This window comes from Silene latifolia, chromosome 6 (assembly GCF_048544455.1).
Source record: "Silene latifolia isolate original U9 population chromosome 6, ASM4854445v1, whole genome shotgun sequence".
Taxonomy (NCBI): Eukaryota; Viridiplantae; Streptophyta; class Magnoliopsida; order Caryophyllales; family Caryophyllaceae; genus Silene; species Silene latifolia.
This window is the reverse complement of record NC_133531.1, coordinates 14,572,306-14,592,801: the sequence shown is the minus strand read 5'-3', so window position 1 is coordinate 14,592,801 and position 20,496 is coordinate 14,572,306. Positions and strand designations below refer to the sequence as shown.

Genomic DNA, 20,496 nt, shown 5'->3' with positions numbered 1-20,496 from the left:
ACTTTATAAATTGTAGAATACATATCTAGTACGTCAGTGAAAAACTTTTGTTCATAGATGCAATGATGAATTCACCCCCTCCTCCCCATCTCATATATGAATACCCTAAATTTGAATTTAATTACCAATAATAATTGGCAAAAATGAATCATTTTTAAAAATAGTACCTGGGGAAAGTGGCGAGCAGCGCCAAAAGAGAAGATGTAGGCGTCTCTTGAGAGCTTGGCATTGGGATCCTCCTAGAAATGGGGTAATTAAGTAAAACCAAAACATAATCAATCAAACCCACAAAATTGTGTTGACCAGAAACACTCAATGAATCCATACAATAACTGAATAAACTGCGTAAAGTGACGAAGAAAACCATGGTTAACAAATGGTGACAAAGATTAACCCACAATGGAATAAAAATAATTTGATGAATTATAACTCCCTCAATACAGCAGTGCACAATAATCTCATCAAAATATTCCTAAAAATGTTCAAATCCATTCCCTAGATAACTGATTACCATATGACACTATTTACCTTCTTTCTACAAAAATTACTAAACAGGTACGAACGCTGAACATGAAGTTTCTATAAATTTCATTTTAAATCCCGGCAAATCACCACAAATATTGTTATTTCAGTACTCTCATTGTCATTATTAATATTTGTGCTATGTCTGACCTAGTACAAACCAACTGTAACACCCGCGAATTTCCACTTTTAACATTTAAAATTTATTAAACCGTTTGATTACTTTATTTTATATTTTTGAATTATTCAATTTAATTCATTTTATTTCAAACACGATTTTTATAAAAGTAATATATATAAAAGCTCATTTATATAAAAATATGTATTATTAAATTGTATTTTTAAGACATAATTTATATAAGAATGTATGTATACGTATTTTTGGTCGGACCCAATAATAGTGACAGTAAAAATAGTAATTTCCGTCTTAATTTCCGTGTAGCTATAGACCGTCACATTTCCACTTGTGAGACTAATCTTTCTCGACCTATCCGATATTGACAACACGCTCACCTACCCTCTTACACTCTACCTTTATATATATTATTATTATTATTATTATTCATTTATTATTATTATTATATATTATTACTATTATATTATTATTATTATTAGACATTATTGTTGTTGTTGATCTTTTTAGCCGTGTCCCTACCTTCCACCTGCATACCTCCTTCCTCTTTTCTTTTCTTTCGAAAACAAGCAACAGCAGCCACAACAATGAACAGCAACAACAAACACCGTTTCTCGTCTCCTTCAAACCCCGATTTCTCTCACATTTCTCAATCAAATTCGATAAATTTTGCACCAAACTCTTCCTCTTTCCGTCCTCATTCCTTCTATGTAAGAAAGGGACTGACTTTCTTCACATTTCAAGTCTGCCGCCCCTTTTTCATTTCGAAATTCCTCATTAATTTTGTGCATTTTGTGTGTAGATGTTAACTTGGACATCTCGGAGTAGCTTTGAGTCGGAAGTGTGAAGAGTAAAGAGGTAACGGTGATAGGTTACTCGACAAATGTCGAAATTTCCGTCTTTTGTGTTGTTTTATGTGCTTTTGTTTGATAAAGTTTGCCCCTTTTTGTTTTCTCTTTTGTGTGACAGTTTCCGTCTGAAAACTGAGCTGAAATGGGACTGTTTTGACTCGGTTTAGGACTGCTTGCACTCTGTTTCTTTGTACCCGCATAAACATGAGGGTATGGCCTGCTCTGTCGGTTTACTTTAGGCCGGCTTTTGGTGGTTGTTTGAGACTGTATTGGGGGGGTAGGAATGAATGCTATTAGGACTGTTTTTAGTCGTGATATGGTACCTTGATGGAACGGGTTTTGGTGCTTGAAATTGCAGGCTCTGAGACGAATTCTGAGACGATTGCAGGTTGAGTTTAGGGGACGGGTTGTTTGCATTGTTGGGTCTGTTTTGGTGCGTCTTAGGTAGTGGTAATAGTCGATACATAGGTACTGTCTTCGGAACCGTGGAAAGGTTGTCTGGACTCGATTTTGGGATTGTTTTGGAGTCATGTTGCAGACGGGTTGGTCAGTGGCAACCTGTTTTGCAGGGGTCTGTCACGGCTGAATGTTTGGGGGCCTGTGTTGGCTCGGTTTTTGGAGCCGGGCTGTAGGCTGTCTGACATTTGTGGTGGTGTGAATGAGGGTTGTGGGCAGTCGAATAGTGGTCGTGTGGAGGCTGCTCATAGCCTGCAATGGGGCTGTTACGGTCTGTATTAGCAACCTGTCCTTGTGGTGTTTGCAGCTTACATTGAGGGTGTATGCAGCCTGTTTTGGGTGGTCTTTTGCAGCTGTCTTGGGCCTGCTTTGTGGTCTGGTTTTGGCGGGTTATGTGATCAGTCTTTGGGTCGGTCACGACCTTTTTTTGGTATTCGGTTTTGGCCTGCTTTGGGGACTATTTTGGTGGCCTGTTTCTGGTCTGTTTGTGGGTAGTCGAGTGGTAGTTGTGTCGGGGCTGCTCATGGCTTCTTTTGGGCGAGTCTGGCAGTGGCCTGCCGTGTCCTGGCAGTGGCCTGGCCGAGGCCTAGCTAGTCACGGGTTGAGACCGTGTATGGTTAACTGTAAGGCCATGTGTGGGTGCTACTAATTAGCTCCTTGAGTCGTAGTTATGGATGGTTTTGGCGCAAGTTGGTTATTTGAATTATTTAAATCCCGTTTCATGCTTTATATAACTTAATTCGTTAAATATTGTTCATTCATATATTTTTCTCACATTAATTATAAATGTGGAATTTATTATTTATTCAAGTCAAAATATGATGAAATGTCTTATTTACCTATAATAGGAATTTTTAATCCGTTCATTCTCATTTATTTATTGTATCTCAAATATGAATGAATTGTTCTACTTATTTAATTAAATTAAGTCATTTATAATTGGATGCTTGTTTTGCATATTATAAATGGTTCATCTCCGTTTGTTTACATTTTTATTCAAGTGACAAATATTGAAGAAATGGGTTACTTATTCATATTCATGATTATGATTTGGCATGAAATGTCTCACTTGGATTATCATCGGTTCATGTAGTAGTAGTCTCTTTCCAAGTTGATTCGTATCGCTTGGTTGAGTCGTATTCTTATGATAATGCCTTTATACTATACCGTATTTCTTGACTTATCTTTACGCCTCTTTCGGACTGTCCTGCCGACTGTGGGTTTAGCTCATATCTTCCGCCTCTTTCGGACTGTCCTGCCGATTGTGGGTTCTCGATTTCCGATCTGTCTTCGAGTCTTGGATGCGGACCGTTCTGCCGCATGTCGAATCGGGAACTGTACTGTCCCGAGAGTCTGGCCAGATTTAGACTAGGACTGAGTCTTGGGAGTACCATTGTCGTCCTACCAGGGGAATTATATATTTATATATGAGTAGTAAAGGTCTTGCTTGGTTATAGATATTGGTATTCGTCTTTCAAGGCAAGAGTTATGCCTTGTGTTGTTTGCCTTGGTCCTATCGGAAACTAGGGGTGAGCTATAAGCCCTCTAGTTGCGATATGATCGTCGGGATTGATGTTCCCATCCGTTCTTATGGTGAGATGCAAGCCATAAGTATGATTGTGACATTAGTAGCCACGTCCCGTGCAATGTTTGCTAAGTGGTTTTCCAAATAATGGCTACGGTTTCTATTCTTGTAATTTGCATTGGTTGATCCCTTATTTAACTGCTTCACATGATTCGGATTCTAATCTCATATCTATGTTGTAATTCCTTGAAATGCGTACTTTTGCATAAATGACCGTATTCCTGTCTTTCATATTATTTAATGGTCTCACGTGAACAGTTGAATCTTTATTATGCTAATGTTGGCCTATCTTGTTCCATCTCAATTATTTGCCATGTTTACATATAAACTTAATATTCTTATCTTTTGTATATATCTTATATGACTTACCTGTTTTAGTTCCTTGTTATGTTCGTTTTGACATTTTGTGGCTGGGAGAACCTTGAGTTACTTCCCACTGACTGTGGCGTTCATGTTTACATGAATGACAGGTATTAGTTGGTGCATTCATGGGGTGAAGACATGTGTGAGCTAGCGAGCACTTTGGCCTTTTAGTCGGTTTATTAGGATTGTTTAGACTCACTTTTTATTGTATTGTCATTCGAGGGATATCTTTTCCCTCACCTTGACTATCACGTTTGTATAATTTAAACTTTATTTCCGCATTCTTTGTTTGTGTTTGGTATTTTAATAAAACCGCGCTTTAAATTTTAAAAGTTTCAAAAATTCCCTATTTTCCGCTTGAATTTATAAGCTTTATCTTCTGCGTTAACGCGGGGTGTCACAGTTGGTATCAGAGCCTATGTTGCTCCCGACGCACACACGTGTGCCCCAAATTTAAATTGAACTTTACCTTAAATAATTAATGAGAGATGGGTAGAAATAAGGACCTAAGTTGGTAGTCTCTTTGTGTATGCTTCGTGGTAGGTTCTAACATGCTTGTTGACTGTCAATTATTTTTGTACCCTTGGATCAATGACCGTAAGCCTACCTACGTGAAGATAAAGATTTGGTGCCTATTGCCGGGAATTGAAGATTTGATAAACCTTTGAAGAATGCTTCTACTCCCTTGAAGATAATTCTCATTCCTTGTGTATCTTGCCTTATTCTTTATCTCTTGATGCTTATCCTTCTTCTAAAATCTCTTCTGTTTTACTTTGGAAGCTACTCTTATACCCTTAATTTGTCCTTTGTTCCTTGCTTATCCTCCCTTAACGCCTTTTTGATAGTACTCTTTCTTTTGTGGGATGTTAACCTTGGTTGGATAATTTAGCTTGGTGGAGTTTGTTTATGGTTGACCTTAGCCCTGGTTTTAAGAGGTTGTGATATTAAGACTTAGGTAGTGTGATGAGACATGCTTAGTGATTCTTATGCCTAGTTCCTTGGTAAAGTGAGTGTGGTTGTCTAGTGGAATTATTTGTATTGTCAAGTGTGAGTTGCATTTGTTACTAAGGTTATAGAACTTGGCTTTGTTGTCTATGTTTGGGATTTGAAAGCCTCGGGAAGTGTAGTGAGACGTGTCTTGGAATACTAGTGCTTAGTACTTGACTTAAGACGGATGAAATTGAATGGTGGATTTGAGGATGTAAGATTGACTAAGTAAGTCGAGTTTGTGATTGGCTTTCGTAGTTGCTTTGGATATGAGGGTTTAATGTGTACGTTACCATATGAGAAATGCTAATTGTGGGATTATTAGTTGGTCTAAGTGAGTGATCTTGATTACTACTTGAGGTATGGTATGAGAGTGAGACTAAGCTACATTGTTGGGAAGTTTTGGCGCTTGTTTTAGTAGCTAGAAGAGATAATGGTATGGTTGACGCCAATTGTTAAGTTAAAGGACATAGCTTTGATTTTGGGTGTTAGGATGAGGAAATATGCGGTGATAAAGCGTTGTTACAACTGAGATCTTGTTTCTTGGGAACTCGATGGTAAGTAGAGTGCTAGGATATCGGATTTGAAAGAATATACCTTGGGATTTTGATTGAGGGTTTACTTTTCTGAGGAACTCCTAGTTGACCCTAGTTGGATATGAGTATAGTTTTGTTAGAAGCTTTGACCTTGATCTTGTGGAAGTTGTTTATAGATGTTTAAGGATTCGGAGTGGTGAAATCACACTTAAAGTGAAATACCTTGTTTCATGGAATAGCTTAAGATGAAATAACATGAGTGTTTTGAGGAAATCCTTGGGAGTGACGTGGTTATGAGTTTTGTTGCTAAGAAGTTTTCGGAACCGCTTAGGTTGATGTTGTTGTTTGAGGTTTGAGTATCTGGCGTTTTCCTTGTTGTCTAATTTCCCTTCCTCCTTGATCGTAAGCGTTACTCTTCATACCTCTCTTCCTCGCTTCAGCATGCTCCTCCTTAAAATTTGATGCTAGTGACCTATAAAATCTCTATCTTTGACCTCCTTGTAGACCTTACTTCAATTCTTACCTCTACGATGTTCATCATAGCTCTTTTTGTTGGTTAAGTTTGGACTCTCTTAGCTTACTTAGTATTTATGTTGTCTAAATTGCTTTTCATTTTATACAATGTCTAACCTTTCAAGCTGCCATTTTTGATTCGTTGTTAAGAATCTATGCTACCCTTACAAACCTTACCTATTTTAAAATTTGAAAATGAAAATTTGATTCAATTCCCGATTTGTTCTTTGAGTATAGACTTCTTTATCATGATTTTAAATGCTAAACCCGAAATTTCTTTAAATTTTATCTAATTTCTGTTAACTTTGATCTATTTGTGATTTCTTTGCCAAGGATTGATGCTATCTTTTCACAAACTTGACTCCTTTTTGAGTTTAAAAGTGAAAATATTATTTTTATATTGGCTTTTGTGAAAGAAAATTTGAGTAAATTACCTTTCTCTTTTGATTTTAACGTTGATCGGATGTTAGAACTCATTATTGGAGACGTTTGATAACTGGTTCTACGCTTGTCGGCGAATTAATTTTGTTTTGATTCTGTCTTTAACTTGGAAAGTAGGCGTTCTTGTGTGCACGACAAGAGCAATTTCGTTCCATGAATGAGACTTGCACTTTCGAAAACTCTTCATCAATGTTTTTGAAAACATTTTGATTTTTATACCAATGATTTACCTTTCACCGATTTTGTCTAAAAATTTTATTTGAAGCTTTTGAAAGAATTTTAATTCTTACGATAAGTAACCTTTTAAATGTTTTGGTTACCGATTCCAAAATTCCAGTTTTATTTTATATAACCTTTCATTTCTACTTTCAAGTTTCGAGAACGAAACTTTTTAAAAGATGGGGTGATTGTAACACCCGCGAATTTCCACTTTTAACATTTAAAATTTATTAAACCGTTTGATTACTTTATTTTATATTTTTGAATTATTCAATTTAATTCATTTTATTTCAAACACGATTTTTATAAAAGTAATATATATAAAAGCTCATTTATATAAAAATACGTATTATTAAATTGTATTTTTAAGACATAATTTATATAAGAATGTATGTATACGTATTTTTGGTCGGACCCAATAATAGTTACAGTAAAAATAGTAATTTCCGTCTTAATTTCCGTGTAGCTATAGACCGTCACATTTCCACTTGTGAGACTAATCTTTCTCGACCTATCCGATATTGACAACACGCTCACCTACCCTCTTACACTCTACCTTTATATATATTATTATTATTATTATTCATTTATTATTATTATTATATATTATTACTATTATATTATTATTATTAGACATTATTGTTGTTGTTGATCTTTTTAGCCGTGTCCCTACCTTCCACCTGCATACCTCCTTCCTCTTTTCTTTTCTTTCGAAAACAAGCAACAGCAGCCACAACAATGAACAGCAACAACAAACACCGTTTCTCGTCTCCTTCAAACCCCGATTTCTCTCACATTTCTCAATCAAATTCGATAAATTTTGCACCAAACTCTTACTCTTTCCGTCCTCATTCCTTCTATGTAAGAAAGGGACTGACTTTCTTCACATTTCAAGTCTGCCGCCCCTTTTTCATTTCGAAATTCCTCATTAATTTTGTGCATTTTGTGTGTAGATGTTAACTTGGACATCTCGGAGTAGCTTTGAGTCGGAAGTGTGAAGAGTAAAGAGGTAACGGTGATAGGTTACTCGACAAATGTCGAAATTTCCTTCTTTTGTGTTGTTTTATGTGCTTTTGTTTGATAAAGTTTGCCCCTTTTTGTTTTCTCTTTTGTGTGACAGTTTCCGTCTGAAAACTGAGCTGAAATGGGACTGTTTTAACTCGGTTTAGGACTGCTTGCGCTCTGTTTCTTTGTACCCGCATAAACATGAGGGTATGGCCTGCTCTGTCGGTTTACTTTAGGCCGGCTTTTGGTGGTTATTTGAGACTGTATTGGGGGGGTAGGAATGAATGCTATTAGGACTGTTTTTAGTCGTGATATGGTACCTTGATGGAACGAGTTTTGGTGCTTGAAATTGCAGGCTCTGAGACGAATTCTTAGACGATTGCAGGTTGAGTTTAGGGACGGGTTGTTTGCATTGTTGGGTCTGTTTTGGTGCGTCTTAGGTAGTGGTAATAGTCGATACATAGGTACTGTCTTCGGAACCGTGGAAAGGTTGTCTAGACTCGATTTTGGGATTGTTTTGGAGTCATGTTGCAGACGGGTTGGTCAGTGGCAACCTGTTTTGCAGGGGTCTGTCACGGCTGAATGTTTGGGGGCCTGTGTTGGCTCGGTTTTTGGAGCCGGGCTGTAGGCTGTCTGACATTTGTGGTGGTGTGAATGAGGGTTGTGGGCAGTCGAATAGTGGTCGTGTGGAGGCTGCTCATAGCCTGCAATGGGGCTGTTACGGCTGTATTAGCATCCTGTCCTTGTGGTGTTTGCAGCTTACATTGAGGGTGTATGCAGCCTAATTTGGGTGGTCTTTTGCAGCTGTCTTGGGCCTGCTTTGTGGTCTGGTTTTGGCGGGTTATGTGGTCAGTCTTTGGGTCGGTCACAACCTTTTTTTGGTATTCGGTTTTGGCCTGCTTTGGGGACTGTTTTGGTGGCCTGTTTCTGGTCTGTTTGTGGGTAGTCGAGTGGTAGTTGTGTCGGGGCTGCTCATGGCTTCTTTTGGGCGAGTCTGGCAGTGGCCTGCCGTGTCCTGGCAGTGGCCTGGCCGAGGCCTAGCTAGTCACGGGTTGAGACCATGTATGGTTAACTGTAAGGCCATGTGTGGGTGCTACTAATTAGCTCCTTGAGTCGTAGTTATGGATGGTTTTGGCGCAAGTTGGTTATTTGAATTATTTAAATCCCGTTTCATGCTTTATATAACTTAATTCGTTAAATATTGTTCATTCATATATTTTTCTCACATTAATTATAAATGTGGAATTTATTATTTATTCAAGTCAAAATATGATGAAATGTCTTATTTACCTATAATAGGAATTTTTAATCCGTTCATTCTCATTTATTTATCGTATCTCAAATATGAGTGAATTGTTCTACTTATTTAATTAAATTAAGTCATTTATAATTGGATGCTTGTTTTGCATATTATAAATGGTTCATCTCCGTTTGTTTACATTTTTATTCTAGTGACAAATATTGAAGAAATGGGTTACTTATTCATATTCATGATTATGATTTGGCATGAAATGTCTCACTTGGATTATCATCAGTTCATGTAGTAGTAGTCTCTTTCCAAGTTGATTCGTATCGCTTGGTTGAGTCTCTTATGATAATGCCTTTATACTATACCATATTGCTTGACTTATCTTTACGCCTCTTTCGGACTGTCCTGCCGACTGTGGGTTTAGCTCATATCTTCCGCCTCTTTCGGACTGTCCTGCCGATTGTGGGTTCTCGATTTCCGATCTGTCTTCGAGTCTTGGATGCGGACCGTTCTGCCGCATGTCGAATCGGGAACTGTACTGTCCCGAGAGTCTGGCCAGATTTAGACTAGGACTGAGTCTTGGGAGTACCATTGTCGTCCTACCAGGGGAATTATATATTTATATATGAGTAGTAAAGGTCTTGCTTGGTTATAGATATTGGTATTCGTCTTTCAAGGCAAGAGTTATGCCTTGTGTTGTTTGCCTTGGTCCTATCGGAAACTAGAGGTGAGCTATAAGCCCTCTAGTTGCGATATGATCGTCGGGATTGATGTTCCCATCCGTTCTTATGGTGAGATGCAAGCCATAAGTATGATTGTGACATTAGTAGCCACGTCCCGTGCAATGTTTGCTAAGTGGTTTTCCAAATAATGGCTACGGTTTCTATTCTTGTAATTTGCATTGGTTGATCCCTTACTTAACTGCTTCACATGATTCGGATTCTAATCTCATATCTATGTTGTAATTCCTTGAAATGCGTACTTTTGCATAAATGACCGTATTCCTGTCTTTCATATTATTTAATGGTCTAACGTGAACAGTTGAATCTTTATTATGCTAATGTTGGCCTATCTTGTTCCATCTCAATTATTTGCCATGTTTACATATAAACTTAATATTCTTATCTTTTGTATATATCTTATATGACTTACCTGTTTTAGTTCCTTGTTATGTTCGTTTTGACATTTTGTGGTCGCGTAACCTTGAGTTACTCCCCACTGACTGTGGCGTTCATGTTTACATGAATGACAGGTATTAGTTGGTGCATTCATGGGGTGAAGACATGTGTGAGCTAGCGAGCACTTTCGCCTTTTAGTCGGTTTATTAGGATTGTTTAGACTCACCTTTTATTGTATTGTCATTCGAGGGATATCTTTTCCCTCACCTTGACTATCACGTTTGTATAATTTAAACTTTATTTCCGCATTCTTTGTTTGTGTTTGGTATTTTAATAAAACCGTGCTTTAAATTTTAAAAGTTTCAAAAATTCCCTATTTTCCGCTTGAATTTATAAGCTTTATCTTCTGCGTTAACGCGGGGTGTCACACCAACAACTATTGAACACATTCAAAATCGGGAAGGACCTTTGAATCTTTGATATAGCATCGATCAATCACTTTCCGGGATTTATATCCGCTAGCTATACTTTCTGCATATTACAGGAACTATGCCTCAGAAAGTGAAGGATCAATATGGTGTTATCTTTAATTATCAAGAATGTATCGAGAATATCGATGCGGGATCGTAGAATAAAACCGATCAAGTTAAAATTTCAGAGCAACAAGTCCCAAATTTGATGGATGAATAGAGAAGAGTGACAGTAAAAATAACAATGAATTCAGATAATTCGTTTGAAAACCACCAACAGATCGACCAACGTGCCTCAATCACCATAGCAATAGTTAGCTCACATCCACGTAATATTCATCACCCACCATGGCATTTGAGAATGGAACTATGGCCTTTTCCAAATGAGTATTGCCACTTAACAGAATCTTCAACAATAAAACTCCCTCAAAGTACAACAATACCCCGTATATTGGCTCCCGTAAATTATAGGTAAGGGGGTCGGGTGGAAACAAATTTACTCTTAAGTTGACAACATACAAAGGTAGTTTCCACATGACCCACGTGAAAATTGCAACAAGATTCGCATCTAATGACCGCCACAATGGAAAAAGAAAAAGACGAACTACACGATCACCATTTTGCTAAATTCAATTATACAAGAACACATAATCAAAGAATTTTGGGAGTTCCACTCCATTAAAATTAAAGATGATGCCTTCCTCAAATTATTGATTATTTTATTTTTTGTTGTTCGGTTATTAAAATCTAAGCAACATTATTACTTTGACAATAGCGTTCCATTTTGAAGCTCTCCATAACATCTTCAACTAAGGAAGTATGAGAATCGAACATTGTAATTAATTAGAGCTACTGTTCCTTTCACACACTTAAGCCTTAATATATAAGCATTGCATTGATCAAACAATTAGTTTCACAGAGTCTAGCTGTGAATCTAAATGAAGACGCTGGATGAATTTAAGGTTCCTCTTCGCTTAAAATCCTAAGCTACCGATCAAAGACAAACAGTACAAGTAGTACACCTGTTAAGTCTGTTATGGTATGACTTGGCAACTTTGGCATTGTTCCCATCAGGCTACCCATATCCATTCCTATACCTACATACCTACATTGGGAAGTCGGTAGGCGGCCGAACAAATAAGGACACACACTCGCATATACCTTTTAACACCCTTGACCCTACACAAAGAACCCCTAAAATTAAAGCGTGCGAAATACAGAGAGGCAAGTATGCAATACCTCAATAGAGTCATTATAGCTCGCTGGTGACACAGTTGACGTGCACGGTCATTCCTGTCCACCGCTTGATGATGTCGTATAAACGATGCTGCAATTTGTCCGTGAAAGCTTCCAAGATTTACAGTGAAAAATAACAAAGAACCAATTCAATCACAACTTGTACTCGTAAACTAATCATCATTACTACTTTTTCGGTGTAAAGCTACCGCACATATATACACATCACAATCTCATAAGTTCATCCTAATTCTTCCCTCATTTAGAATGACATTTCAACCACTTGAATATGATATGTCTGTATCTTATAAGCACTTTCTATCCAAGTTGTTTCATCTTCAGTTTTAATCACACTGCATACCACTGATAGAACAAACAATAGTTGGTAAAATCTCGTATCTCATTGTCAAAGGCTACAAATCCAAATTAGGGGTTTATTTCGTGTACTTAAGTTTAATATGTAAAGTCTTTCAATTAGACAACTCAGTGGTTAACTTTTATTGTAATATATAGCCTACTCCCAATCTCCCACCGTCTCAACCATCTGTTTACCTTCTCTTTATCAGGGTTATTTTAACGAAATGTAAATAAATCATTGGTGCGGAGGGATTAATATTCTCTCATAAGATCAACAAAATACTAAATTACTACTACAATTTTTGCAAATAAAACAAAGTTGCGCACCTTTTGAGTCATATCTACGAGCAATCTCTCAATCTCGGATTGCGTCCCAAGATCTCTCATTAGCAGGTGAATAAAACTGCACAGAATGACTACGATGATCGCGATTGTCGGGTTTAGGATATCAATTTAGTGGCTGACTCGAAGACTTTATATTACCAGGTGATGTAAATAAAAAAAGAAAAGAGTAAACCACTAATGCATAATAAACAGTCTGAGCTCAAACCTAAGCTTTTTAGGCTTTAAGGGTGTTCTTAGAACTCCTTTTTATGGTATCCAGTTCTCTACATCTGTACCCTCATTCTTGCAGTAACATACTTTGTTATCTCGATCCCAGTGGCCATCAATCACGGGGTTTAAGCATCTTCCTGATTCAAGTGGTCTCCGCCCAACATTTACTCACGAGGTGTCTGTAACCGAAAAGCATAAATCAAGCCAAAGAAAAAAAACCACTTTTCTGAATCACAGCTTGACAAAAGTAAAAGTACCACTGGCAAGCTGAGTAAATCAGAAAATAGTAAATCAGATAATAATTTTATGTTATGAACATAACATAAACAATAACAAGAGATCATTGCGAGATGAGTACCATAATGGATAAGCTCGAATCTTGGATGACCACTCCATTTCCTATGGTTGTCCTTTGATCCAGTGAAATAGAACGATAACCTGCAAAAACAACACGGATACACCATTTTACCATGATGAGCACCAACATCCATGTCATAAGCTTCCTTTATAAATCATTACTTGGTAGATAGAATCAAGTCCTTGGAAACATAATTACCTCGTTCTTCTCGTTTTACATCAATCTCTCCACCAGGTGAGAGGATATTAACCATGCTCCTCCTGAATCTAAATTATCATGTTTGACTGTCACAAATAAACTTGATCAATAAAATTGTCAAAACGCTAAATACATCCGACCTTCTCTATCTCCAACATAAACGCTATCATCAGTTTGTATGACATTCAACAACTTTGTTAATGTCGTTTTTCTCACTCAAAATGCTTATTAATAGAAATATTCTCGCTTAATCTAATCCCTACAACCTGATTTTAATCACAAAACACACAAAATTCCATCACTCTAATCAACACATAATCAACATAGCACAACTCAAACAACCCCTCAAATGGTTTACTACAAGATTACTCCTTCAAATGAAAACTAATTCACACAATTTTAGCTTATACTCATTCCGTCCGAATCGTCTGCTTTGCCTCAAATTTAAATACCTCGCATAAATAAAACATATAAAAAGTAAACACATCTCCGAGACTGACGAAGTGCGAACCTCAAGTAGCAAATACCATTATATAAACAAACAATCCTTAAGAAAGTGTGGAAATTCAGTAAAATACCTGACAAAATAACATTATACTCGCAAAGATTGAGTCCAATCGCTACCATAATCGTCCATCCCAAAGATGTTTATACCGCAAATTAAAACAGTTTAATGTCATCATACACCTTATAAATACTAAACAATGTCGCTTAGCGCTTAAGCCTTATATAAATTTTCGGCAACAAGAGCTATGAGATTTAAGCAAAAAAAAAAAAAAAAAACGGGAGACAAGGATCCATGCAAAGAAATGATGCCAAACCCAGGCTGACATCATCTAGCTCCCAATGACATACCCACTTTGAAACTAAACCATGTCAAACTACAATCTAGGATCTTAAATAAACAAGACTCCAAATTGCACCAAATTAGTTTAAACTTCAACAAATAGGAAAAATAAATTATACCCAAATCAAATATAACCCAGAAATTAAAATAGCCCCAATTATCACATGCAATCAATTTAAACCTAAAATAAGGAGTTTCAAATCATTGCATGCAATCAAATCAAAATCAATTTAAACTGAAAAAAAAAAGTAAACTATTTCACTTAATTAATCAATAATCCACCTCAATAGTTAACATGTAGGAAAAAAATGACAATAATCAATATGGCAACTTACCTGTAGAAGCTCCAAATCGAAACCCTAATCATTGAAATGGCGAGCGATTTGCGAGTGGTGAGTACAATCCTAGCAAGTGAAAGTCACAACAACATAAAGACAGAAAGCGCATGAGTAATGGAGATGGGATGTAGTGACTGAAACGGCATTCAAATGGCGGATAAATAAATGTACCTCTATTGCCAATCATCTTTGAACAAAGAAAAAGAACAACCATAGCGGCATTGGAAAGCAGCAAAACTGGTGGCAAAAAGCTGATAGAAGTAGTCAGAAAATGAAAGGAAGCAGAAGAAATTAAAGTAGAGAAATGTATAGGCGGCCATGTTAATGACAGCTGCGAGAAAGAAGAAAAGAGAGAGAAGTGGCAGTGAGAAAGAGGAAGGCGGAAAAAGGAAGGGAATACAACAGGAAAAGGACAGATGTACCATGTTGAGACAGGGGCAAAACCGGTAGAATTGCTAAATTTTACTGTGCTGGCTACAGTAGCAATCCTTTAGGATTTTAAAGGAGTATGGAAAGAATGGGAGATAATGTTTTTTTAATAAGGGGAGTGACAATTAAAATCTTAGGGGCAATTGCCACTAAATAAAAGTAGTTGTTAGAAGATCGATGTCATTTGGATTTTGTAAAATTCACTATAAATTTTACGAGGTGTTTTGTTAATTTAAAATAAACAATTTTCAAAAAAAAATAAAAAACTAGTCCACCCTTGGTAGATGGCATTTTTTTTTTTTTTTTTTTTTTTTTTTTTTTTTTTTAATATAAGACCAAAATCGTAATGTTATATTGCTACCCTTCTATTGTAGATGGGTAGTAGATTTACAATTAACTGTATTATAAATCAATGATTAAAAAGTAATTTTTCTAATATGGGACGTGAGATACATAAACGTAAAAATACAAAAATACATGTAACTAAAATCAATTTTTTGATGGCAAAGATAAAATCAAAATTAAAGGATATAAATCGCATATATAAAATTAAACAACAATAGAGTTGCTTAATTTAACGTATATTTCAAGATATAACAAAATCAACGATTGACTCTATTGCCTCCATATTTACATTTGTTGTATTTATGTCTTGACTAGAAATCTAATAAATACTATGTAAGTCACTCTTTATACGGTTGATTTTCGTATTGAAATAGGCAATCCGAGGAACTAAAAAGTTAAGCTTTGAGTAAGGGACGTTGATCATTTGGATATGGTTTGAAACATTAATCTAATTACATAATATATGTTTTGTATTTCCATTTTTAATTAAGAAATGGTCTTGGGATTGGGTGTACGTTTGAAAGTGTTATCCGTAACCACCTTTTATAAAGTTACATGCATGACAATAATTTGAATCTTATTTTTAAACTCTAAAAATATTGCTAATCAAATGAACCGATTTCGTTAATAAAACAGGTATATCTTCTGCCCCTGTTTTGCAAGCCTATAAAGTATCATGCACTCAAGCTAGAACACCCTGCCATCTATGATAGACGGTCTAGGTTATTAATATAAAGCGTGCCTACATTAGGATCATATACATCTCGTACACAAAACTCTAACTTCTTAGCCCAGTAACTACCCGTCTTGATGATTATTCTCTTAACTGTCTACAAAGTAATTTTTCGATTTATTTTAAAAAAAATATATAAAAATACTAGTCTACCCTTCACGGATGGTTAGACTTTAATTTGTCTAAGAAAGTCATTGGTCTAGGTTACTATAAAGTATAACCCAGGGACTAAAAAGTAAATCAAAATCAAAATTAAAGGACATGTTTATTTATGTTTCTAAATTAAAATTTATATATAAGTAAAATCAAAATCAAAACTAAGCAAATTTATTCTCTTCTCAAACTATCACCGAGTACAAATAGATCATTCGTAGTCATCAAAATATCAAATACCAACAATAAATGTACCAACGTTAAAAATGGAGTCGATAGAGTCAATTGTTGTATCTTGAATTACATATCTACATGTCAAAGAATATATAGTATGGAATACAACTTATCTATTAACTTGCTTAATTGATTTTACACAACCAATTCGAAACCATAAGTAACTCTGGTATTTGATTTTATGCAACATTGTTACATGTCCTTTAATTTCTATTTTACTTATATACGGAGTATAATTTAATTTTTTTTCACGACTTTACAACTTACATACATCCCATATTAGAAGATTTACTATATAATCATTTGTTTATAATACAGATAATTATTAAGTTAACACCCATCTACAATAGGTGGGTAGCATTACAATTTAAAAAGATGAGATTTCTTAGGCAAAAAGTCTACTAGCCATCTGTGAGGGGTGGACTAGTTTTTTAAATTTCCTTTTTTAAAACAAGGGTTTTTTTTGTCAAAAGCTACCTAAAATTTGTCTCGCTTGCAAATACACTACGTCTCATTTTATTTTTTGCAAGATACTATCTTTAATTTTTAAAATTTTGTTGAAAACTACCAAAATCCATTTTCCAGCCAAATTTTGGTCAAAGTCCGGCATTGACTTTGTTTACTCCTTTTATCACGTGGGAACTGTCTTTTTTTACCCTTTCATTCTGTTTTCCCTTGAATTTCCAACACCCTCTCTTCCCTCCTCATTCTTGTCCTGATTTAACCCCTTCTAATTCACAACCATCTTCTTCTCCTATCCCTCTTATCTTTCTTCTTATCTCCTTCATCTCCATTTCTTATTTTGCCCAATGTCAAGTACCTCAATAAGATCCACGAAAACCTGAACTAGAAGAAAGATATACAATCGTTGCATTCATGTTGTACCTAAAACATCTTAAAGTTTCGTGTTATGAGAAACGTTAATCAACTTAAGCAAGGAGAGAAGATGAATTTGAAGGAGTTTGAAGTCAAATGTGATGAGATGGAGATTTGCGTTGGAGATGTTGAGGTCATAGAAGAAGAAAGCTAAGATATTCATAAGATTTGTGTTTTCAATATTGTTTGCTATGTATTTCAATGTCAAGGCTAATGTAGACTTCAAATAGATGTTATATTAGGTTATTTTGACATGAAATGCAATGTAATGTACTCAAATACTGGTTCTTTTTAATTGCATTGTTTACATTTTGTCATTACAAAATAGTGAATAAGGGATTACAATAAACTTCACCAATCCTAAATAGGTCAATGAGAAAGGGAAATAGGCATGGGGACTATGGTAAAAGAAGAATTAGGGAAACAAATATGAGAAAATAAGAGAGTTCACACATGAGAATTGGAGTAAATAAGGTCAATGCCGGAGTTTAACCAAAATTTGGCCGGAAAATAGGTTTTGGTAGATTTCAACAAAACTTAAAAAATTAAAGGTATTGTCTTGCAAAAAGTAAAATGTTAAGTAGTGTATTTGTAAGTGATAAATCTTAGGTAACTTTTGACAAAAAAATAAAATGATACTCACGTAAGAGAATGGTTTGAAACATCAATCGAATCAAACGGAATATCAGAATATTTGTGTATTTCCATTTTTAACTGAGACATGTTTGTGGGATCACAAATTCTCATTTGTGATTTTAGACACCGCCCGCACGTTTACAATAGTTTTTAGCAAGCAATTTTTACGAAGATACATGACAATTATTTCTTACGCGTATGTTACAACTTCATATAGGCGCGTCTTTTGTCGGCATAATCATAACCCATAAGCTTGTGACGAGATTCATAGCCAATTTAGCCGTAGTAGAATTTGGCATGGTTAGTTATAAATCACAAAGGACATGCGTGAAAGCTTTCTTCGAGTTTGCATTACCAGTTCGCGACCTTAAATATCTAACAGTTTCCCGTCATCAATATATTCATAACTTGATTCAAATCCCGTCATAGTTAACACGAGACCTGAACACAAATTATCGACTATTTATACACTTTGTTAGCATCTTAATATTTATATAAGCGGCAGCGGTACATTTTTGCCCAAATTCTCCTATAAAACAGTTTCATAATAATGTTGCAAGGAATACACCGTGTTAGTAGTTGATATGAAATGTTGGGATCTACATCTACCGGCACTGGTATAGGTTTTAAACTAATATAAAACTAGTCCACCCTTGACGAATGGCTAGACTTTAATTTGTCTAAAAAAGTCATGGTTTCAACATCAATTAGATTGTAAAGCTACCCACCTATTGTAGATGGGTGCCAACTTTATAATTAAGTGTATTATAAACAAATGATTATAGAGTAAAACATCTAATATGGGACAAGATATACATAAACGTAAAATCAAAATTTGTTAGCCCATTGGTTTCGCAACCATTTGTTTTCATCTTAATACTTTGCTATCAACTTTTTAGTAAGAGTAACACATAAATGTAATAATCCATCTATGTTAAAACCAGAATGAACAAATCATTCATCTTCTGTGTAGTGCATAATATAATCTAATATCTTGGTCCATGTTAGTGATTATTATGTCAAGAGACTACGGAGTAACAAGTTGTCGGTTTTTTTTTTTAAAAAAAAAAGAGAGGAAAAAACTAGTCCACCCATGACGGATGGCTAGTAGACATTGTCTAAGGAAATTCATGTGCCGAGAGACATGAATTAAACATCCAGTGGATAAGTTATAATGCTACCCACCTATTGTAGATGGGCAATAAAATAATAATTAACTGTATTATAAACCAATGATTATAAAGTAAATTTTCTAATATGGGAAGTATGATATATAAACGTGAAAAAAAAAAATTATAAGGAGTATATAAGTAAAATCAAAATTAAAGGACATATAACAATACTGCATAATCTCTGCTGTTGAAAGTTATACTTAAACGCAAGTTTGGTGACGAGATTCATAGCCAAATTTAGGCATAATAGAATTTGGCGTGAAAGCTTTCTTCGATCTTGCATTACTAGTTCCCTACCTTACATATCTAAGCGGGCACATAAATTCAATGTTTCGTCACATATTTCAATCGCAATCGAAAAGTATGCGGCAGATGCTCATCGCAGAAGCATTTGGCTTGAGATTAGTCTGTTACTCATACTTTTATAGACCTCTTACGGCTTCAGGGAAAAACTAGCTAGCAATATTTTAATTGAGTCAATGTTTTGACATGAAGTTAGGGGCGGGACCTAGGAATTTTTTTTCCATGCATACCCAAATCGAAGATAGTATGGTAAATGTCAAAAGTTAAGATTATAGAAGCCCGTAATAAAGTGAAAAATACTAATTTGAACATTGTTTTTAAACTCGAACCGATTTTACTAATAATAATCTATCAAAATCGAAACCCTAATCGTTGAAATGGCGAGCGATTTGCAGAAGTGGAGTACAATCCTAGCAAGTGAAAGTCACAACAACATAAAGACAGAAAGCGCATGAGTAATGGAGATGGGATGTAGTGACTGAAACGGCATTCAAATGACGGATAAATAAATGTACCTCTATTGCCAATCATCTTTGAACAAAGAAAAAGAACAACCATAGCGGCATTGGAAAGCAGCAAAACTGGTGGCAAAAAGCTGATAGAAGTAGTCAGAAAATGAAAGGAAGCAGAAGAAATTAAAGTAGAGAAACAGAAGGCGGCCATGTTAATGACAGCTGCGAGAGAGAAGAAAAGAGAGAGAAGTGGCAGTGAGAAAGAGGAAGGCGGAAAAAGGAAGGGAAAACAACAGGAAAAGGACAAATGTACCATGTTGAGACAGGGGCAAAACCGGTAGAATTGCTAAATTTTACTGTGCTGGCTACAGTAGCAATCCTTTAGGATTTTAAAGGAGTATGGAAAGAATGGGAGATAATGTTTTTTAATAAGGGGAGTGACAATTAAAATCTTAGGGGCAATTGCCACTAAATAAAAGTAGTTGTTAGAAGATCGATGTCATTTGGATTTTGTAAAATTCACTATAAATTTTACGAGGTGTTTTGTTAATTTAAAATAAACAATTTTCAAAAAAAAAATAAAAAAACTAGTCCACCCTTGATAGATGGCGTTTTTTTTTTTTTTCTTTTTTTTTTTTTTAATATAAGCCCAAAATCGTAATGTTATATTGCTACCCTTCTATTGTAGATGGGTAGTAGATTTACAATTAACTGTATTATAAATCAATGATTAAAAAGTAATTTTTCTAATATGGGACGTGAGATACATAAACGTAAAAACTGTTGGATATAATGCCTAATAGAAGAAGGCAAAAACTTGTTTTGT

General features: G+C 35.4%; 1 long non-coding RNA gene across 1 annotated transcript; it reads left to right on the top strand.

The window, feature by feature from the left end:
- Nucleotides 1-1,157: 1,157 nt before the first annotated feature.
- LOC141658615 (uncharacterized) lies at nt 1,158-4,242 on the top strand. Its single transcript, XR_012549314.1, has 2 exons — nt 1,158-1,513; nt 4,018-4,242. It is a non-coding gene; the product is annotated as an uncharacterized LOC141658615 (long non-coding RNA).
- Nucleotides 4,243-20,496: the final 16,254 nt, after the last annotated feature.